The sequence below is a fragment of the Oryctolagus cuniculus genome, chromosome 6, assembly GCF_964237555.1.
Source record: "Oryctolagus cuniculus chromosome 6, mOryCun1.1, whole genome shotgun sequence".
Lineage (NCBI taxonomy): Eukaryota > Metazoa > Chordata > Mammalia > Lagomorpha > Leporidae > Oryctolagus > Oryctolagus cuniculus.
In genome coordinates this window covers 13,936,444-13,959,725 of record NC_091437.1, presented here as the reverse complement: position 1 = coordinate 13,959,725, position 23,282 = coordinate 13,936,444, and the positions used below count along the sequence as shown (strand labels likewise).

The 23,282-nt window shown below is 47.3% G+C and overlaps 1 long non-coding RNA gene across 10 annotated transcripts in view; it reads left to right on the top strand.

Annotated features, from left to right (window-relative positions):
* The window catches only part of LOC103347857 (uncharacterized), a 371,873-nt gene that overhangs the window by 123,137 nt on the left and 225,454 nt on the right, over positions 1 to 23,282 (top strand). For 9 of the 10 annotated variants that reach the window (XR_011389670.1, XR_011389669.1, XR_011389671.1 and 6 more), the window contains 3 exons: positions 6,439 to 6,617; positions 16,474 to 16,554; positions 19,852 to 19,894. This is a non-coding gene — a long non-coding RNA (uncharacterized lncRNA). Of the gene's footprint in view, positions 1 to 6,438; positions 6,618 to 6,660; positions 6,881 to 16,473; positions 16,555 to 19,851; positions 19,895 to 23,282 lie in introns of those variants that run through there. The other variant, XR_011389674.1, reaches the window with a different exon arrangement.

Here is a 23,282-nt window from a genome sequence, read left to right as displayed (position 1 = left end):
TCTCATGTCCAGCACAGAGCCCAGAGCATAAGTAGTACTAGAATAGAGAACCCAAATTTCAGGGGTCACTTGTTCCTTTTGTTACAATTTTTAACTAAGATTTATTTAGTTAGTTATTTGAAAGTTAGAGTGATAGAGCTGGGGGGAGGGGAGAGAGAGTCTTCCATCTGCTGATTTACTTCCCAAATGGCCACAACAATCAGGGATAAGCCAGGCCAAAACTGGAAGTTGGGAACTCCTTCTTGGTCTCCCTCGTGGGTTGCAGGGGCCCTTGGGCTGTCTTTTGCTGCTATCACAGGTATGTCAGCAGAAAGCTGGATTAGCCGGCGCCACGGCTCACTAGGTTAATCCTCCACCTGTGGTGCCAGCACCCTAGGTTCTGGTCCCAGTTGGGGCGCTGGGTACTAGTCCTAGTTGCTCCTCTTCCAGTCCAACTCTCTGCTGTGGCCCGGGAAGGCAGTGGAGCATGGCCCAAGTGCTTGGGCCCCTGCACCCGCATGGGACACCAAGAGGAAGCACCTGGCTCCTGGCTTCGGATCAGTGCAGTGCGCCGACCATAGCGGCCATTTGGGGGGTGAACCAACAGAAGGAAGACCTTTCTCTGTCTCTCTCTCTCATTGTCAAACTCTGCCTGTCAAAAAAAAAAAAAAAAAAAAAAAAAGAAAGAAAAAAAGAAAAAGAAAAAAAAGAAAAAAAAAGAAAGCTGGATCAGAAGCAGAGTAGCCAGGACTCAAATCAGCACTCGCATAGAAGATGCTGGCGGCCGGCGCCGCGGCTCACTAGGCTAATCCTCCGCCTAGCGGCGCCGGCACACCGGGTTCTAGTCCCGGTCGGGGCGCCGGATTCTGTCCCGGTTGCCCCTCTTCCAGGCCAGCCCTCTGCTGTGGCCCGGGAGTGCAGTGGAGGATGGCCCAGGTGCTTGGGCCCTGCACCCCATGGGAGACCAGGAAAAGCACCTGGCTCCTGGCTCCTGCCATCGGATCAGCGCGGTGCGCCGGCCACATCGCGCTGGCCGCGGCGGCCATTGGAGGGTGAACCAACGGCAAAGGAAGACCTTTCTCTCTGTCTCTCTCTCTCTCACTGTCCACTCTGCCTGTCAAAAAAAAATAAAAAAAATAAAAAAAAAATAAAAAAAAAAAAAAAAAGAAGATGCTGGCATCACAAGCAACAGTTTAACTTGCTGCACAATGCCAGCCCTACTACTGCTGTAGGGCCTTTAACTTGCTAAATATGAATTCTCTCCACGTATGTCTAGGAGTCCTCAGGGCCTCTTGGACACATGGTCACAAACATGCTTTTAGCTGGTGCCACAGCTCCTCCGGGTGTCATCACTTGTGGTGGAAGCATCATCGCTTGGCGCTGATCTCTAGCTCCGGGCCTCATTGTGTCTCCTGCCCCTCTACTAAACACAAGGTCCTTGCTGCTGGCACGGCTGACCGTGGGGCCCACCCTGCGGGGTGTTCTGACCGGAGGCCTGGGCCGAGGTAGCACAGCAGGGTTTCTTTCTATTAGAGGAATCACAGAACTGTATCTCCTGGATTGGAGTGCTTTGAAAGTTGAGAGAAAGGTTTTCACACTATTTCTCTACTTTTATCTCTCTTTTTAAAGGAACACATTTCCAAGAAGCAAAATTAAAGGCCTTTTTCTTTTTCCTCTTGGCATCAACTTTTATCCTCAGCGTAACCCCAGCTCCATGAGAGGAAGGTGTGTTCCGCAGGCTGTTCTCCCTGTGTGGAAAACAGTTCCAGACGTGCCCGAGTGCCAGCACAAGGCAGGCATGGGTTCTTGAGCCTTGCCATCTGGCCAAACCCCTGAGATCCCAGGCTTTGAGTTGTCAGAAACTATAATTATTCATAAAAGTAATTGTTTAATTAGAGGCAAAGAATTAGGGCACAAAGCAATAATTTTGGAATGTTTATATAAGATTTTATTTTGTAACTGTTTTAAAACATTTCCATATGAAACATGTCTTCATGTAGTCTTTGAACAGTATTGGGTGGCTACCCTGTTTTGGCAGTGGGCTATAAACACACAGGCATGCCTTCACGGGACATACGTGGATGAAAAAGAAGTAAGGCAAAGCAGGGAGTGTAGCAAAGTGTAGCACATCCTGTGATGGGCTGGAGAGGGTTCAGAGACAGTGCAAGGGGGAAGCCAGGAACACCCTCACTGTCAAGGTGATGCTTCAGCTAAAAGGATATTGGAGGGTATGTGTATGTATTTTATGTTTACTTTTAAATTTTTAAAAAATGATTTATTGAGGGCTGGTGTTGCGGCGTAGCAGGTTAAGCCTCTACCTGCAGTGCCGGAATCCCATATGGATGCCAGTTCTAGAGCAGCCTGCTCCATTTCCAATCCAGCTCCCTGCTAGTTTGCCTGGGAAAGCAACGGAGGATGGCTCAAGTGCTTGGGCCCCTGCAACCATGCAGGAGAGCTGGAGGAAGCTCCAGGTTCCTAGCTGCAGCCTAGCCAGTCACAGCTCTCGTATGGCCTTTTGGGGAGCGAACCAACATGTGGAGGATCTTTCTTACTCTTGCTATGTCTCTCCTCCTCTTGCTGTAACTTTGCTTTTCAAATACATAAAAAAATAAATCTTTTAAAGAAATAAAAATTTTTTAATTTAAAAAATAAAAAAATGTTTATTAAGCTGCTGCACCACAATGCCAGTCCCGTATATATACATGTCAGTGGCCTGGTTAAAATGACTTTTCTGTTGTCAAACAAACTTTAGCCAAGATGATTCATAGTAATGCACAAAAGAGATCTGACCTCCCTAGCTGACATGTAGCCTCAACTAAAACCAAACCACTTTCAGTAAGTGTGAGGACATTTCAAAGTCTATATATTCTATGTTTTATGTTTTCTGAGTATTATTCTAAATGTTCCACCCTAACAGGAAACGTTTGATAACATGAAACAAGACAGACTTTGAAAAACTCCCCAGAGAGTTGTAACCACAGGTCACTCAGAGAGAAATCAGTGATCATGGCAAAGAAACAGTCAGTCTTATTGGCCTAACATGTGCCTATATTTACATACTCTGTGTCTTCAAATTTAGTTTTCTGCAAAATTATATTTGCATTCTGTTTCTTTATGGGGGTATAATGAGCTCTAAAGGAAATAGAGAATGATGAGATTAAGTCAAGCCTTTGTGGTGGTGTTTGTCCACAAGTTGTTAGTAAAATGTATTCTTAGCCGGCGCCGCGGCTCACTAGGCTAATCCTCCGCCTTGCGGTGCCGGCACACCGGGTTCTAGTCCCGGTTGGGGCTCCGGATTCTGTCCCGGTGGCCCCTCTTCCAGGCCAGCTCTCTGCTGTGGCCAGGGAGTGCAATGGAGGATGGCCCAAGACTGGCTAGGCTGCACCCCATGGGAGACCAGGATAAGTACCTGGCTCTTGCCATCGGATCAGCGCAGTGCACTGGCTGCTGCGCACTGGCCGCGGCGGCCATTGGAGGGTGAACCAACGGCAAAGGAAGACCTTTCTCTCTGTCTCTCTCTCTCTCACTGTCCACTCTGCCTGTCAAAAAAAAAAAAAAATGTATTCTTAAATGAGGTGCTTATCAGTGTAGGAAGAAAAGAAGGATTATACCAACATTTTCGCGGATGGTTGCTGTCGTTTGTAAGGTCACAGAATAATACATAACTATACTCTCCTGGAGTTTTTAAGCAAACAGCTTAAAGCTTATGTTGTCCTCTAATTTTAGATGTTTCCAAGTGAACCTAGAGAAAAGGAGAGTGCAGATGGGAGGGTGAGATGATTAAGGACTAATAGTCACTTGAGAGATTCATGTTTGGGTGTAGCGATATGGCATAGTGAGTTAAGTTGCCGGTTGCAGCATCAGCATCCCATATGGGTGCCAGTTCGAGTCCCAGCTGCTCCACTTTTGATCCAGCTCCCTGCTAATGTGCCTGGGAAAGCAGCACAAGATGGCCCACGTGCTTGGGCCCCTGCACTGACGTGGGAGACCCGGAAGAAGCTCCTGGTTTTGGCCTTGCCTACCCCTGGCCGTTGCAGCCATTTGGCGAGTGAACCAGAGGATAGAGGACCTCTGTATCTGTGTCTCTCACTCTCTCTCTGTAACTCTACCTTTCAAATAAATAAACCTTTAAAAAAAGAGAGACATTCATGTTTAAAGACCATGTTGGTTTAATCATGCAACAAAGGTAATGAACATGGACTTGGTGGTAGGAAGGGTGGTGTGAAAAGATAACATGATTTTCTTCCTCTGCATGGAATTCAGTCTATTTCATTTGATGTAGACCTAAATGTACAATTAGAAGGCAACAGAATAAGGACTCTGTTTTTAACCAGTCTTTTGCTAACCTAAAGCTAATGACATGTGTGCTCTGGGAGTTATAAGGTAAAAATTACTTACCTCATTTTTGGAGCACAAAGAGGCTTCACAGAAAAAGCAGTGTTTTTTTGGGTAAAGAAGGTATGTGAGTTTTTTATTTCATCCCTCACCCCCCAAAAGAAAGGCAGTTACAAAACTCAGGAAAGAATAAAGCAAAATAAATATACCAAAAAGTTTGCAAAGAACCACAGTCCAAATAGAAGCAAAGTGTCAGATGGAATAAGTTCTTAGAGTTGATTATTTTTAAGAAAAGGCCATTTATTTGAGGGCTTAGTTCACTTGATCTTTTTCCTTTGAATGACACAGAGTCACGACTTTGGACCTGTGAAGAAAGAAGTACAAGCCCTGCACACTGCTTAGCTCTACAGTTAACCTTATTCTACATGTCATATAAGTCCCCAAATTTTGTTTCTGTTTTTTTTTTTTTTTTTTTTTTGTCTTCACCTAACTAAATCCTCCTCTTTAAGGTAAAATAAAATGCCCTAAGAAAATCAGCATTTCAATATAACATGATTTAGAGCTAACTAAATAAAAACAAGAAGATTAAAATGGCTTTGTGGGGGAGAGGGAATAGACATAAATGAAATAACACATCTTTTTTATGGGTTTGATTTTTTAAATATTGTGTGTATTATTGTAGTTTTAAAAAAAGGACTAAAACTCTGAGACAGTCCGAAATCAGTTCAATGCGGAGAAACCTAATTATTCAAAATGACCCTTCACTATATAAAATCTAGAGGTACAAAGAGGCATTTCAGAATCCCTGCTAGCTACAGGAGGCCTGCGGAGCCAAGGAGGAGTTTCATTTCCCACTTTGTGTGTCTGGTAATACTTTATGCAGCACTTGGCCTTCTCCCGGCACAGTGGGTCGCTCAGCAAGGCATGTGGTTTTGTGTTTATAATGTTTTCCAGTTACATCATTCTTCCGGGGTTCCCTGTCCCCCTTTTTCCCTAACACACTGATGCAGGTAGAAGAGAAGGGATTGAGGAAACATGGTTGAGTAGCCGTTTGTCCAGAAGATAAATGGTTATGAGTTCTGACACCACTAAATTATGCTAATCCGCGCTGTAATCCAATCACTATTTTCTGGATGACAGGGACTCTAGTGCCGAAGGAACTGTAGTCCATTTTCTCTTTGTCCCAGTAGGTCAATTACTCTTTTTTTCCTGAGGTAAAAGAATAACTTTCTTCCTCTGGAACTGGTGGGGGCTCTGAAATGCACACTACCCACAGGGAATGACAAACTATCACGGCTCCATTAGAACTGGCTAAGATCATAATTACCCAAGACTCCCGGCTGTCGGCGACTCCAGGCACCCTCGCTTGCTCGGGAAGAAAGCTGCAAGTATTCTCCCCTCCATTTTCCCTCCGGACGTGTGCAGTTCCGCAGCTGAAGCGTCCATGGAGCAATTCCTCGGAGTCAGTTATGTAGGAGGGAAAATGGAACCCGGGTCCCCAGGAAAGAGGGCACAGACCTTCTGGTCTTGGTGAACCCTGAGCAGTCCTCACACTTTGTTTGGTGGAGTAACACCAGACGCACAGAGAAAATGAGGCAGGACTAGGAGACTTCTCATCCCCTGGGTGATAGGTGGGACTAGAGAGCCGGAGACACAAATGGAAGCCCAAACTCCTAACAAGAGTGTGGCTCAGAGCTGCCACCCCCGTGCGGGCTGGGGGGAATGGGAGAAGCAGGCTGTTTCTCCCCAAGGAGGGAGTTTGAGGATTGTTTTTTTCTCTTCGCTCCTTGTTTGCATTGTTTGAAGACCTTGATGTGTGTGTGTCTGAGTTCTGATTAGCGCCGAAGTGTCCTTGTCAGATCGGGATGCCTCTGAGTAGAGCTGACTCTCCCACCCCAGCCTCATCGCCCCACAGGCTTGGTCGGGACCTCGCCTCGGTCTCGGACACACTCTGGAGCATGTTGTCTGTGGTTTCTCGTCCTCCGAGGGTGCATTTGGACTTGGAAGGCTGTCAGAACGTATTTGGAGCCGGGCCTAGCGAATAAATGGTTGGTGGTGAATCTGGGAAATTGAGAAGTGGTTTAAAAGAAAAAAGATCCTGAAGTTTGCTTTCTGCCTTTTCAGCAATGGGCACTTTGCAATAAATAGAATACGTAACACCACAACGTGACGTGCCCAGGGACTTGACTTTGTCCTCTGCAGAAACTGAAGAGAGGAACCAGAGGCCTTTGACACAGTGCCAGGTGGGCAGCAGTGTTATTTATGGACGCGCACTGTGCGGACTCGCAGGGCCCTTTCTTCAGGTGCGTGGAGGCCGGTGCTGGGGGGAGGAGGGGGCGGGGCGGGGGTCCTGAGATGCAGCCTCTGCTCCCTGGCTCCGATTCTGGTTTGCTAGCAATTACCCGGCCTTCACAGCAAATGTCACTCAGCTGCGGGAGAGGAAAAGGAAATTTGATCCATTTCACAGAGCCCTCGGAGCAGGAGAAAACTGGGAGGCAGGAAAGTGTGGGGCAGCAAGCGGACTGTGGACATGGCGGCTCTTTCATGCTCTCTGGCCCCCAGTAAGGTGCGATTCACTTCTACTCCCAGGGCGTCGATGCATTCTGTAAACAATTTTCTGTAAAATATCCTCGGCACCAAACATTGCCCAGGATCTGAAATGCCACTTCAAGTACTTTGTTTACTGATTTTAGGTTTTTAAGTACGACTGACTTTAAATGAATCTTGTAATGATCAGCTAAACTGCACTGATGTTTTGAAAGCCTCACTCATGTATTTGAAAGGCGGTGACAAGAGAGAGGGAGACACATAGAGAGAAAGAGACCTTCCATCCCCTGGTTCACCCACAATAGTCAGGGTCGGGTCAGACCAAAGCCAGGAGGAGCCAGGGACTCCATTTGTGAATCCCAGTGAGCTGCAGGATCTTGGGTACTGGAGCCATGACCTGGTGCTTCAGAGGCGCATTAGCAGGGAGCTGGACTGGGAAACAGGGCTGAGGCTCGAACCGGAGTTCTAATATGGGATGCTGGCATCCCAAGTGGTGGCAAAACCCACCGTGACACCCGCCTGCGTCTCAGGGAAGCTTTAGAGTTGGTTCTTTCATAAATAGAGGAAAAGGACTCAGGGGGTTAACTCCCAAATACTTACTGCCCGTGCTTGCCCTGTGTTCGGATTCCTCTTGCTTCGAGGCCTGGTCTTTGGGGAGACAGGCTTGTGTGTTTGTTTCAGGAAACCATTTCTTCCTACGTGGATCCTGGACTTAGGTAGCCCTCTTCTAAAAGGCTGCAATTATAGGGGGGCATCAAAGCCAATTTGCCGTTACTTTTAAGATTTCCAAATGTAAATATGTCAGTCTTGTGGTTTAGCTCCATTAACGTTGCTGTAGTATATCAGAGAATGTTTTTATGTCTAGATCCCTGTGAAGCAAAAGGGAAATTTTAAAAGCAGCACATCGGATTAGTCACATGCATGCTAGCAAAAGAGCATGGGTGTTTCCAATTAAGTTGTCTTCCTTTGACTGCTTTATGGGGAACAGATGAGAAACTCACACCTCATTGCAGCGAAAGGGCCCTGGATAGGAGGCCAAAAGTCTTGGGCTTGGGAATGTGAGCAAGTTGTTGAAACTCCTCGAGTCTTTGTTTTCTCTTATAAAGTGAGAATCCTATCTGGTCTACTAATGTCAGAGTATTGTGCACTAAACAAATAAATGCATTGTAAACTGTTGGCTGTTGTATAAACGTTGGTGAGTAGGAATTGCATGCGTTTGGTTATGAGTCATGGAAATGAACTGCGGCTAACTGATGCTAGAGGGAGTTTGGTGTAGGGCCAGCAGAGGCTCACAGAATTGTCGGGAGTCTGGAAGATGGGGCTGGGGTGGGACACAAAAAATAAAGGCAGCTGAGAAGCTGGGCATTTCCGAAGCCCCAGCAGGACCTGCCGGTGAGGATGGAGTGGGCTCTGCTCTGGTCACTTCTGGTCCCTTTGACCCTGTGCTGTGGTTTATTACTGGCGACGGAGCATCTGGCTGCCTTCAGTTGGGAAGGACGTGACTCCTGACCGCTGTCCTATACTGTGTCTAGTATGGAAAATGTAGTTTCTCTAAAGAAATCAGAGTGCTGATGGAAGCTGAAAGTTGCACAGTGGGAGTTGAGTGCGCCTTGTTTGCCCAGTATTACATGGAACTCGTGTATGCGCTCAGCAGCTCCGAGCCTCTGCTCCCTGGGCTGTGGTCTGAATGTTCATGTGCCCCTCGTAACAGAGGAAGTCCTGTGTGGAAATCCTGATGCTCAAGGGGGTGTTATTAGGAGGTGTGGTCTTCGGAGGTGCTTAGGGAGTTAGAACCCTTGTAAGAGGCTGGAGGGTTGCTTCTCCCACCCCGGGGATCCAGGGAAAGGGCATCGCTGGTGACCAGGAAACTGGCCTTCATCGGACACCAAAGCCGTTGGTGCTTTGATCTTGGCATTCTCAGCCTCCAGAGCTGTGTGAGGTCAATTTGTTGGTGGTATTTTGTTATAGCAGCTCAAACAAAGACAATATTCTGAGATCAATATTTACTGTTTCCCCCATTTGTGATATAATATTACAAAAAAGATTTATTTATCTGAAAGGCAGAGTTGAGAGAAAGAGAGAAAGAGAGAGAGACCTTCCATCACCTGGTTCACTCTCCAAATGGCCACAATAGCTGGAGCTGGGCCGGTCTGAAGCCAAGAGCCAGGAGCTTCTCCTGGGTCTTCCCCATATATAGCAGGTGCCTAAGCGCTGGGGCATCTTCTGCTTTCTCATTAGCAGGGAGCTGGATTGGAAGTGGAGCTGGGTGTCTACCTGGGACACACATGGGGTGTCAGTGCTGCAGAAGGCAGCTTAACCTGCTACCCCACAGCACTGGCCCTGTGTGTAACACTTATAAGTGCAGATTCAGTGATTCTGAGCCCTTGTTCCCAGTTACCACGGGGACTCCCTGCTTTGAGTTTCACTTCCCAAGAAGAAGAAGAATGGCTCCAACCAAAGGGTCAGCGCCAACCATCCTGCCTTCAAGAAGAAGAATGGCTCCAACCAAAGGGTCAGCGCCAGCCATCCTGCCTCCAAGAAGAAGAAGAATGGCTCCAACCAAAGGGTCAGCGCCAACCATCCTGCCTCCAGAACAGAAGAGGGAGCTTGAGATCTGACTCCACCTACCCAGGAGACCTAGACTGGGGTTGTTGCAGTATTGCTGGTCAATTTGACCCTATTGAACTCTAAATGACCCAGCTTCCTTGGGGTTGGCATCCTTGGCACTGCTTGAGGTTCATGGTTGACCACGTATGTACTGTCAGTCAGGTGTCCAGTGCACTGGAGTAACATGCTATCCATTGTCCAAAGTTCCTATCCTGGCGGTAGTTATTTTCCTATGTGTGGTAGTGGAAGGGAGAATCTGTGCTCCTTGTCTTCCAGTTCTTTCAAAGCCTAGTTGTGCTGCTGGTAGCAGTACCCAGGGGACTTCTGGTCTCAGCTGTAGGTCGTATCTAGACCACTTCTCTCTCCTTGTCTTTGAGCACTTGCCCTGGGAGCAGAGGAAGTCCCTCTGTGTTTCTGTTCCAGAGCTCAACCCCATGCACTATCCTAGTAAAAACGAAAGTCTCCCCCTCACCGTGGAAAACTGTAATTCTTTCTAAGGATACTATTCACTGTCTCATAGACAGTAGTTTTTCTCATAGACAGTGTTATTTCTTGAAGACGCGGAGGAAGATGTTGGAATGATGTATGCCACCTAAAATGGCCACACCACTCTTTCAGATGGGAGAGCAAGTCAGTTCTGAAAGAAAATCAAGTCAAGCAAGGCCCTTGAGGAAGGATGAGAATACTTCTCGCCCTCATGGGTTGATCTCAAACATCAGGTCACTTGGAGAAATGGGAACTCTTGAATCCAGATGAGTCCTAGGGCCACTCAGGAAGAAGAGAAAGAGGCCGGAAGTATTGGGGCCAACTGTGCCTTGGGTTCTGTTGCCTTGAGTTAGGATTTTAGTAGAGGTCAGGGAGTTACCAAAGAGCAGTATGTGTGACCGTCTGGATTCACGTTGCTCCCCAAGATTTCTTTTAATCAGAGAAACTCAGTGGATGCAGATTTGAACTGTGAGGATACCAGGCCTTCCCATTATGCATAACCATCCAGAAATATTTTCAAGGATGCCACGAATGATTTGTTTGGGAAACTTCCTCAATTGGATCAGTGCTTGCTGTGAAATCAGAACACATGAGAGCAATCAGATCTGCTGGGAAGATGATCGTTCGGAATTCCTTTTTTCCAAAACATTTCACAATTTGAGCCGTGGTTTTTCCTGAGAACTCTGTATACTCTGGGATCTCTCTCTAGCAAGAAATGCCTCGGGGCTGTATTCTCCAGCTCAGCCAGTGTGCTGCCCGATGCCAGTTAGGTTCATTTATAATACATCTTGACTCTTTGGCAGGTACTTATCAATATGCTTTGGTTTATTAAACAGGAAGATTAACATCCAGCTTGTGCATTTGCTCCCCCCCCCCAACACAGATGTACTTTAAAAAAAAAAATCAAGACATCTTGTTCAAATATTTTTGCTCCACTTTGGATGATGTTCCAGAAAAGGCAGCAGAGAGGCTCTGTGAGTATTTCTGGTGTGATCTAAGGAGTCCAGTGAAGAGCGGCACTCAGAAATGCATTGTGGTTTTTCCAGTGATCAAAAATGTTGCTCAGAGTTGCAGGAGAACATTGGAAATGTATTTGTTTTCTGTTTGTTAGCACATTTTGGCCATAGCCATAATTGTTTACATGGGGAATGTTGAGTCAACATAATCTAACATGGTGTCACTGTGTTTTGGAATAAACATGTGTGGAGTACACGATACAGTGCTGCTCTGGCATTACAATCACATAATGTCGGCCAGCGCCTCAGATCACTAGGCTAATCCTCCGCCTGTGGCGCCGGCACCCCGGGTTCTAGTCCCGGTCGGGGCGCTGGATTCTGTCCCGGTTGCCCCTCTTCCAGGCCAGCTCTCTGCTGTGGCCAGGGAGTGCAGTGGAGGATGGCCCAAGTGCTTGGGCCCTGCACCCCATGAGAGACCAAGAGAAGCACCTGGCTCCTGGCTTCGGATCGGCGCGGTGCACCGGCCAATTGGGGGGGGGGGGGCGAACCAATGGAAAAAGGAAGACCTTTCTCTCTGTCTCTCTCTCTCACTGTCCACTCTGCCTGTCAAAAAATAAAAAATAGAAAAACTGGGCCCTGATTGGTGAAACCATTTGCCCAGGATCAGAGAGCTAGTCATTTTCAGAGCTCCAGTGAATCTGATCTTGTTAGCGTCACCTGCTCTTTGTACTGTTCCATGAAGCTGGTGATGTGTTTTCTCTGTGGCTGGCCCTTCCCCTCATACATATAAGACCACTCTGGGTAGGTATTTCTATTGTGATGGCTAATCTATAGCAGAATAGACTGAATCAAAGCTTGTTGCCTAGCCTACAGAACTTCTGTATCTCCTTTATTAGTCTGTATCTCCTTTATTAGCCAGGAGAAATGAAGTAAGTAGGGAAAATTCATGTTTTTGCTGATATTTACATCATGATTCCATGATTGAAGCTGGCTTGAATTAGAACTCATTTCTGCACGGAGAAACTAGAGCTTAGGGGAAGTGCAAAATTAGAGATCAGGAAGAGGGCCTGAAAAATCTTGCAAGGGAGAAGCTGAAGCTCTTGGCTGAATATACTTAATGGAGCCATTTGTTTGAGTGCTGACCTGGTGACAGATGGAGGAGAGAACCATTTCTTTGGGAGATTTGATCAGAACAAACAAGATTCAAATCTCTAGCTTTGAAAGGAGGTGTCAGACAGACCTCCGGTTCAAAGCTGGGTCTGTCACACACCATGTGCTCTTAAGTTTAGGGTCTCAGTTTCCTTACCTAGGAATGAAAGAAAAGAATGCTTGATCTCAAGGTGTTGTAGTGAGGTCATTGTATTGTAGGAAGGACAAGGTTCCTGTGTCCAGAGGGGGTAGATTAAACGGGACACGGGTTGTCCTATCATATCAAGAGGCGGTCTCTTCCTCCACCACATAGCATCTGGCCTGTCCTTGTGACTGGCTTTGACTTTGACATTAGCAGAAATTATACTGTATGAGTCCTGGGGTCTGGGCCTCCAGACACCACGTAGGTTCAACCTCTGCTTCTGTGGAGAGCTACCCTGAGGCCACCATGGAGGAAGCTAATTCAGCCTGTTGGAGAACAAGAGGCCACACCGGGAAGGCATGCTCTGACGTGACCAACTGGTTAGTGAGTTGTTAGACATGGGAAGGAGGTTGTCTTAGACCTTGCATCCCTTGCAAACCTCTACCTGAATCCAGCCGCATGTGACAGCCTGGATGGTAGATCCACACGTGGGTGCACAGCCATGCTCACGCCTGCAGGGCACGCCCATACTCAGTTGGCCTCACAGGCGCTTCGGAGGTTGTGCTGCCTGTTCAGCTTGGCTTTGGGTTTTCCCTGAACCCGTTTCTCCTGGCAGTCTGCTCTTTCAGAAGCCCTGTGCCTGCCTTTTTCCCTGGCTGCATGCTGGGGACACGCAGGCTGAGTGCCACTGGCAGTGCTGTGTCTTGGTGCATGGAGTAAGTATGTGTGAGCAGTTTGGGCCCATTTACGACTTCAGCCAGAGCTGCCATCCCCAGATGAGTGTATAGACTGGGTAGTGAGCCAGTGAACAGTGTCATGTGAGTATGGTTCCTTTTCCCAAGTCCTATAATCAGTGGATTTGAAATCCAGTCCTTGTACAGAACACATTTTTACAAGTGGAGCTAGTCTTGCTCGTTAGATAACGATAATTAGACATAGTGTTTTACAGTTTGTAAAACAGGCCCTAGAAGTTTATCTTAATTTACCCTGATAATAACCCTATGAGGAAATGGAGTTTTCTGTCTTATAAGATTAACCTAAAGCTAGTGACTTTTAAAAGTCATTAGAATCAGCCGGTGCTGTGGCTCACTAGGCTAGTCCTCCGCCTGCGGTGCCGGTACCCCGGGTTCTAGTCCCAGTCGGGGCGCTGGATTCTGTCCCGGTTGCTCCTCTTCCAGGCCAGCTCTCTGCTGTGGCCTGGGAGTGCAGTGGAGGATGGCCCAAGTGCTTGGGCCCTGCACCTGCGTAGGAGACCAGGAGGAAGCTCCTGGCTTCGGATCGGTGCAGCACGCCAGCCGCAGTGCTAGCTGTAGCAGCCATTTAGGGGGTGAACCAACAGAAGGAAGACCTTTCTCTCTGTCTCTCTCTCTCTCTCTCTTTCTATAACTCTGTCAAAAAAATTTTTTTAAAAAGTCATTAGAATCAGAGGGAAGGAGCAGTGTTCATCTTCTGCTGTTTGGATGCCATTTTTAATTTCTGGGTCCTGGCTGCCACCTAAGTGAGGTACAAATACCTGACACCACGATGTCCCTGGTAACCGGGTATACAAGTTGTGTTTCAAATAGTCCATTAGTGACGGGGTTTGATTTCAGTGTTTACTTTTACCTTTGTCTCTGAGAGCCTCTCATAGTGCGTCCTGGGCTTATGTGGTGCTGCTCCCTGGTGCTCTTGCTGCGGGATGAACAGTTGCTCCTCAAGTACTTGCTGTGTCCTTTATCGTTGCCGAACAGTGTTAGGTGTTGTCACTGAGTTCTGAGCTGAAAACGACCTTCTCAGTGGCTGTCTTACTACAGTGAAGCCTGTACTGGCTGGGGTTGTCTCGGGAGCACAAAGCAACCAGAGTTAGATATTCCCAGAGGCAGTGGCTTGTAGTAGGGGTCAATGAAATGTCTTCTGCAGTAGACTAATACAGTTGGCCATCAGGGAACTGCAAATCAGCCTAGCAAAGAGGCATACTTCCTACCCCCTCTGACGGCTGTAATCCAAGGGGCAGACGTGGGGCAGGTGTTTGGCACAGTCGTTAAAGCACTGCTCGGGAAGTGGGCATCCTGTATCCGAGTGCCTCAATTAGGGTTCTGGCTCTGCTCCTCTTTCCAAGTTCCTGCCAGTGTTTACCCTGGGAGGCAGCAGTGATGGCTCAAGTGTGTGGGAGCCTGGCACCCACGTGGGAGACCCAAATTGAATTATCGGCTCCTAGCTATACAACCAAGTCTCTCTCTCTCTCTCTCTCTCTCTCTCTCTCATCAAAGCCTGTGCCCTTCCCACTGAAACATCCATTCGTGTGATTCCAAGTTCCTGTTTGAGACAAACATAGGATGTGACAGAGTTTAGGGCCTATAGAATTTAGGATGGACAGAAACACCAAGGCAAAGCTAGTGCGCCCTTCATGCCTGCAGTTTGATTAATCTTACTTACCCTTGACAAAAGGGGCAGAGTTGCACACCGCTGCCTGAAGTCAGGGACCCAGGCAAATTCTGCAGGCCATTAGTCCCTGAATGTGACTTGCCAAACACACCTGACTGTCCTGTTGTTTTGCAACTGGCCAAAGTGTCGGCCCTTACAGCAAGAAACGTCCCTGCTTGTGAGGGCACCCAGGGACTTCTTTGTATAGCAGGACTGCAGGCAGCTGCTATGAGCATGGAGGTCGGGCATGCATGGGCTGAGGACATGAGGACACCTGCCTCTTGCCTTCAGAGAGGGAACAAATGACAGCATTTGTTGCCCTGGATTGGAGCAGCCTGGCAGCGTGTGTGAGAGCCTTGCACGCTCTGTCTTCTCCATGAGCATTGGTCCCTCTGTTCATATCTGGAGCAGGGAACAGATGTTTCATCAAAAGACACATTTAAAATAAAGATAATTATGCAGTAAGAGGCTTAATTACATCAGCTTATTCAAGTCCACTTAATTGCCTGACAGCCCGAGTGCCTCCCTCTTATTTGCAGCCGAGGCTCTCATGTTTTGCTGGTTTATCAAATCCTTTGATGGCTCAAGGAAGATGTTATTGACTTAGCAATTCAGAAAATATCAATTCCTCATACACAGCTGGTAGAGGAGAATGTAAATATTTTTAACAAGTAATAAAGAATCATCATTTTCCTAGAGGTGGCTTATAGAGGTGTCCTATAAACAATTAATAGCTGAAATAATTCAGAGGTAAGCCTGAACGAGGTATTTCATACGTAGTTGACTCCTGGTCATATTTGTAACCTGTCTGTCCTGTTAAGATCCCAGGAAAAAGGTGATCTGCTAATTTAAAGAGGCTGTTTGAATCACGTGACAGCGAGTGAGGTAATTAAGCAGGAGAAGCAGCTTTAGGCTGCTGTTCCCATCGTTCCTTAGCTTTAAGGCATCATTAGTTCTTTTTCGGACTGGTGTCCTGTGTGCTCTCTCCCAGCCCCTCACAGAGTGTCAGTCTTTGAGAAGCTATTGATTTTACTTGCTACATCTGTTTTCTCTCTCTCTTTTTTTTTATTTGACAAGTAGAGTTATAGACAGTGAGAGAGAGAGAGACAGAGAGAAAGGTCTTCCTTCCATTGGTTCACTCCCCTAATGGCCGCTACGGCCGGTGCTGTGCCGATCCGAAGCCAGGAGCCAGGTGCTTCTCCTGGTCTCCCATGGGGTGCAGGGCCCAAGCACCTGGGCCATCCTCCACTGCACTCCTGGGCCACAGCAGAGAGCTGGCCTGGAAGAGGAGCAAACGGGACTAGAACCGGCACCCATATGGGATGCCGGCGCTGCAGGCAGAGGATTAACCAAGTGAGGCACTGCGCTGGCCCCCTCTGTTTTCTCTTACCGTTCATTTCTTCACCAAACCTTGCAACTTGATTTCTGCCCATGGCAGTGTTCTGAAGCGTAGGGTAGGGGAGTCAAATTCTGCTTCTGTTCAGTTCTGGTCTCCTTATGTAAACTCTCCTACCATGGCTTCTGGGGTACTGTTGGATGTTGTTGGATTTACCTCCTGGACCAGTGGGGATCAGGGCAGGAGACAGGATGCACACCCACACTGAGTAAATGAAGAGAGAATAATGAAGGGCAGAGTACAAGAAATGACCAAGGGATGGGGCAGTAGGCTGGGACTAGAGACAGAGGAGCTGTGACCCCTCCTGGGGACAAGAGGTGGGAGCCATTTCCAGAACTGCTGCATGGAGAAGACACCACACAGTAGCTGTGGACCTCAGAGAGGGGCGCAGCCAACCTGGGCAACCAAGCAGGGAGGGAGCCAGGGGACAAGCAACCAACTCCATTGTCTTCCCCACCTTTCATCTCGACCAGAGGTTTCCACTGGCCAGAGTGCACTCAGTGCCGGAGCAGAGCCAGCAGAAGGAGGACCGTGGACGTCGCTAACGCACACAGGTCAGCTCCCGGGGCACAGCACAGGGTGGGAAGCGGAGTTGGAAGAAGAAATGGAGACGACCCCAGCAGACTCCTATTTTTCTTGTGTTTTTGCCTTTTTTTTTTCTGGACACTCTGGTGTCAGATCATTTCAGATTTCATGTCCTCTATCCTGTGGTCCAGATGCTGGGTTCATTTTCTTACATGGTGTATTTTATTCCTTGAACTCCACTATCCCTCCCTTCTCCCCACATCCATGATAACTTCTGCATTCCTTCCCGTGAAGCACGTTTTCCATCTCATTGAAGTATCAGTCTTGCTTATTTTAGAGACACGTTCCCATGTCTGGAGACTATGAGGGCACTGTTCACCTTCCCCCAGTCCACCAACAGGTTCACTATCACCTGCTACAAACTCATGGCCTGGAGGAGTGACTTAAGTATCCTCACTAGCATGTCCTATTTCTACTTTCCTTGCGAAAACTATGACTTTGGGGTTGGGATTTCGGAGGGTTGAGCCCCTGCCTGTGATGTTGGCATCCCAAATGGGCACTGTTTCAAGTCCTGGCTGCTCTACTTCCGATTCAGCTCCCTGCTAATGTGGCTGGGAATGCAGTGGAAGATGACCCAAGTCTCTGGGCCTGTAAACCCATGTGGGAGACCTGGATGAGGCTCATTTCCTGGCTTTGGCCTGGCACAGCCCCGACCATTGAAGCCATTTGGGGAGTCAACCTGTGGATGGAAGCTCCCTCTCTCTCTCTCTGTAACTTATTGTTTGAGTAAATAAATTAAAAGAAAAACCAAACAATCTATGAAACTGCAAGCAATACAAAGCATCCCACTTACCAGCCCACCCACAACCCACTTATTCACAGCAACTAACTCTTCCTTTATGCCAGGCCATTGGCCCCTACAGGTAGAACTTTATTTATTTATTTATTTATTTATTTATTTTTGACAGGCAGAGTGGACAGTGAGAGAGTGAGACAGAAAGAAAGGTCTTCCTTTGCCGTTGGTTCACCCTCCAATGGCCGCCACAGCCGGCGTGCTGCGGCCGGCGCACCGCGCTGATCCGAAGGCAGGAGCCAGGTGCTTCTCCTGGTCTCCCATGGGGTGCAGGGCCCAAGCACTTGGGCCATCCTCCACTGCACTCCCGGGCCACAGCAGAGAGCTGGCCTGGAAGAGGGGCAAGCGGGACAGAATCCGGCGCCCCGACCGGGACTAGAACCCGGTGTGCCGGCGCCTCAAGGCGGAGGATTAGCCTAGTGAGCCGCGGCACCAGCCTACGGGTAGAACTTATATACTGCTCAGAATAACCCAGATCACTGTCACCTTAAGAATCACGTAAAACATGCTTTTCCTGTCCCTGAACCCCAGGGAGATCCTCTGAATAGGACATGGCTTGTGCATTTGTTTTCAAGAAACGTCAGTGTGTGTTTAGAATGGTAGGGTGAGTTCCTAGGGCCCAGTATTCCGGTTCATGGTTGTCTGCTGTGAATGCTGTCCACACCCTCATCCTCTTCATCTCTGCTCCAGGAACCTGCTGTGGATGCTGTGTGTCATATACTGTGGGCAGGTGTACACAAGTGATGAGCGGAAGTGCCTGCTCCAGACTGACTCTCTTATCTGTTTAGTCTGTTTTTAAAAAAAGATTTATTTTATTTATTTGAAAGAGTTACAGAGAGAGGTAGAGACAAAGAGGGGGGAGAGAGAGAGAGAGAGAGAGAAAGAGAGAGGTATCTTCCATCTGCTGGTTCACTCCCCAAATGGTTTCAATGGCAGGAGCTGAGCCAATCCGAAGTCAGGAGCCAGGAGCTTCTTCTGGATCTCCCCTGTGGATGCAGGCCTCAGGACTTGGGCTATCCTCTGCTGCTTTGCCAGATGGATTAGCAGGAAGGTGGATTGGAAGTGGAGCAGTGCCTAACTCACTGCACCACAGCACAAGTCCCCATCTGGTTACTCTAAATGGAGGCGCTCTTGCATCCCTGGCTGCACAGAACCCTCCTCCACGGACCTAGCTCCTCCCATCCCAACAACGGAAGGCTCTATGGCCTCAGAGCCCCAGCTCCCTTCTTTGTCCATTGAAATCCTTTGCAACCTCCAGGCTGAGTTCCTATACAAGACTGCTTGCTTCTGTGAAGTATGCCCTGACCTCAGATGCAATGAGTGCACCCCTCTTTGACCTTCCAAAGGCGTCTACTGCACGGAAGGAAAGGAGAGCTGTCAGATTACACAGCGCCTTCACAGTGTGACAGACCCCAGGCTAATCAGAAGTGTTATCTTGTCTACTCCCCAGCACCACCTCTCAAGATGGTATTTTTAGCTCTATTTACATATAATAAAAAAAAGCCAAACTGAAAGAAGTATCACAATGAGCTTCAGATCACATAGATATTAACTGATAGAACTAGGAATCATAAATGAATTTCTTTTGGTTCAGAAATGTTTCCCTCTTACTACATTTGTTTATGCAGTATATTTGGTTGTTTATATCAGTGTTTCAAATTCAATTTCTTCAGGGATCTGATAGGTAATATAATTGTATGAAGTGGCTACTTGGAAGTCAGAAAAAATGAGCTTGTGAGTGCATGCCCAGCTTAGAATATTCAAGTTAGGGCCGGCGCCGCGGCTCACTAGACTAATCCTCTGCCTAGCGGCGCCGGCACACCAGGTTCTAGTCTCGGTCGGGGCACCGGATTCTGTCCTGGTTGCCTCTCTTCCAGGCCAGCTCTCTGCTGTGGCCAGGGAGTGCAGTGGAGGATGGCCCAAGTCCTTGGGCCCTGCACCCCATGGGAGACCAGGAGAAGCACCTGGCTCCTGCCTTTGGATAGGCGCAGCGCGCCGGCCGTGGCGGCCATTGGAGGGTGAACCAACAGCAAAAGGAAGACCTTTCTCTCTGTCTCTCTCTCCCTCTCTCTCTCTCACTCTCACTGTCCACTCTGCCTGCAAAAAAAAAAAAAAAAAAAAAAAAAAAAAAATTTCAAGTTAGAAACTCAGCAAAACGGGCAGATAAAATACCTACAAACCCTGGTTAAATACCTGATTACTTGACTGAAGTGGGAAACCTTCAAGGCTGGGCCTGTAACCTGACAGGTTAGCAGACACTGGGTGTTCAGGCCAAGCCTCTGCACAATGTCACTGCCGGACAGATGTCTGCTAAGTTGAATGTAAAAAGCAGAAAACTTGTTTCTAACATTCAAATTGAGAGTTGTCATTTTGTTTCCATAGAATCTGCCGGTAACAATGTCATTTAAAGCTATTAAAACGGTTTGGCTAAAATCTACCCTTTTCCTAATGCATCCTCTCCATCCCCATCTAGAATTCAAAAGCAAGAGACGAGACCTCAAGGCCCGAAATTACAGGTAGGTCTGATTTTTTTGTCATTGGCTTTAAAAAGAATCACAAAACAGATGCTTTTATTCCCAGTGGCCCTGAAAATGTGGTCTGTTCAACGGGACAGAGTGGCTTTGCCTCTGAGATGCATTTTGTTTATTACCTACAAGCTCTGCTTAAAATGAGGGCATTATGCCGTGAAGGCTCGAATGAGACTCAGGTGTGTCATGTGAGTGTGCCTCTGGGAACCATGGCCGCGGCCAGTTCTTCCTCTGATAGGTTACCCGTCCCTGCGAACCACTACATCAACCTAATTGGCTTCCAGGAGAAACCCTGGTATGTGGCTCTCAAAATACAGAAAATGAAAGAGAATTGCTTCAAGAAAGCCAAGACCCAAAACCACTGTCAATTACACTTGTTTCCTGACAAGGCAGATTTATAGGTAACCTTATTTTATAAAAATTATAAAGCCTCCAAGCTAAAAATAAGTTTCTTGGATCCAAACCAGGAGATGAAAAGTTTATTTCATCGTACAAGAATGTGTTTGCCTTCATGTTCTACTAGTGTGGACGTTGTACAGATTTATACATACCAATTTTCTCAGTGTGACGTTTAAGGCAGTCCTTAAAATGGCAGGTCCTGCTTAAGACAACATTATAAATTTATCTTCAAGGAGGAGAAGGATGTCTTAGAGTGATTAAAGGTAATGCCTTAAAACACCTGATCGTGGGTAGTCATTTCAAGTTAATACTGGAGAATTTTGGAAATATCCCCAGTGAACTCCCAGGTTTCCCGTCCATTTATGATCCTTTTTAAGGACAGCCACAAAGATTGACCATTTGCAACTGGAAATCTTAAAACTGCTTTTCCTATATTTATCTAAGTGTAATTAGCATATGTTTTAGATTATACTTTGCACTACTTTGCCAAGAGTTTTTCAAGTAATTTTATTTTTAGACAGATATAGTACTCTGAGATCATAGGACAACCAAAGTCTGACAATTACTGCCTCGCTTTACAGCCTTACTTTTTAGCTTGCATTTTGGGACTTTCTCAGTAAATCAAAGACGTCTCAGTTCCTGACAGCAGTACTTAAGAAATTTTGGGTTTTCTATTGGTCTTTTGATTTTAACTCCCCAGTTACTTGCCCTGTTGTTCCTTGATCCTAAAATGATACCCATCCCTACTTTATTCTCTCACTACAGTTACATCACATTTTTTGGTTTCTAATTAGTATTCAGTGTTTGTATGATTATGACCATGTAAATATATAAGTAGGTCAGTGTGTAAATATGAGCACAGAGACAATTGTCTATATTATATTTAATATATTTGAGATCCCTTTTGTTTTCCCTGAAGCCAGTAACTTAGAGTGTTCCAAGGTGGTCATGCACTCTCCAGGTCATGCTTTTCTGACTTAAATTTGCCCTCTTCACCTGGTTACCTGACCCCAAAGGAATGGTTTTCTGTGTTGGTGTAATGCATCGCTTGCTTTCTGAAGGAACTCTAAACATCCTTTTAATCTGGTCTACCACATCAGGCTGCCCGTCTGGGTTTTTGTTTCTTGTCTCCGCGCTGGAAACTCCCATCCTTCCTCTCTGATGTGGTCTTGTTCTGTAGAAAGTGGTAGATTCCAGAACTTTCCAACATCCTCTCCCTTTCCTGCATCTATGCTCTTTACAAGGTGGCTTTATAGCTCCTCTTGGCAAGCAGAGAAATTTAGCTCCCTTCTCTTGCACCTTGGCTGGCATTGTGACTTGTTTCAGCCCATAGAACACAGTGGAAGTGGTGACCTGCCTCTTCCTTCAGCCTCTTCCCCTGTTTCAGCCTTGCTACTCCTCATGTTAATAACCTCAGCCCAGGGGAGGATGACCCACAAGGATGACCCCTCCAGCTGTGGCTGTCCTAGACTGGGCAGCCTGTAGTTGACCCAGAAGTTGACTCTAAACACATGTCATCATCCCAGACCAGAAAAAATGCCCAGCTGAGCCTCGCTCATCAGGCCAACCTGCTGTATCTTGAGCTAAATAAATAGTTGCTGTTTTAAGCCACCGTTTTAGAGTGACTATACAAAATCTGACTGGTTCTAAGACAACACAGCAAATTAATTACTTATGGGAGAAGAATAGATGATGTCTTGAAGATGTGATGGTGATATGGGAAAATGGCGGCTGCAAACATGTTATTACCTCCATTCTTTGTCTCAAATGGAAGAAGAATTTCCAAGCGGACAAGCAGAGAGACTCAGAAGCAAGATTTATTAGTCAAAGACCTCCAGCCAGAGCAGCATGGAGGGGGGCTTCCAAGAGAGGAAAAAACCAAAGGGGCTGGTGGTAGTGTGGTTTTTAAGTGCAGTCTTGGGGATGAAACTGTCAATCAGTAAGGTAGGGACAAACCCAACAGAAGACCTGATGTGTAATCCTTTATCCTGTCTGGCTTGCGCACGGTAAAGCAGAAAACCATGGGAACCATGGAAGGTTGGGGTACGTTGTGGGGAGCAACCCGGACTAGACTGAGTTACTGGAATTAAGACTTATTCTATGCATCTGCTCTCCCACAATATGGCGCTGGGAGAGGAGAAAACAGCTTCTACGCAGCTGCCTCCAGTTCAACCAATAAACTGTAGGACCTACTCCTGATTAGAGGAGAGCAGCGTACTCGGCATGTGGGCAGCCGAGTTAGGATTGGCGGAGGAGGACTATAAAGGAGGAGCGAGACGGCATTCACCAGGAACATCTACGAGGAACATCTAAGGGGAACATCTGAAGGAACGCCTGTGCAGCCCCCGAGAGAGCCAGCCGGCGGTGTGCCGCTCCCCTGCGGAAGTGGGGAATGTGGCCAGGGGGAACTGCCCTTCTACGGAGGTGGAAGGGACAGTAGCCAACCCGGGAAGAACCAGCAGCAAACCCGGGGAGGGCCGAGCAGACGAAAGAACAGCGCAGGGTCCTGTGTCGTTCCTCCACGAAGAGGGGGAGCGACATAATGGTGCCGTGACTCGGATATGAAGCCTAGGCAGGGTTCTGTGTCGTTCCCCCATGAAGACGGGTAGCGACAGTACGTAACTTGTTTTCACAATGAACTGAGCTCAGGAGGGTGAAATCACTACCCTCTTGCTGTTCTCATAGTAAATTTGGAGATTCCCAAGGAAGGAGCCTGAACACTTTGATCTTGCTAAAGGTAACCTTTTGGAGGGGAAAGCAAACACTCCACACCCCAAGTTCCACTGGGACCACCCTGACTGCCAGTTGACCTGTCTTACTCCTCACAATATTGGTCCTCATGAAACCTAGATAACACAGAAATCTGAAGTAGAGGCACAAGCTTTGGTTTAAGAAGGTACTGAGTATTTTCATTTTCTATAAATTAAGATAGACTTTGCACATCATAAAGTTAATACTTTGAAAATGTAGAATCCCG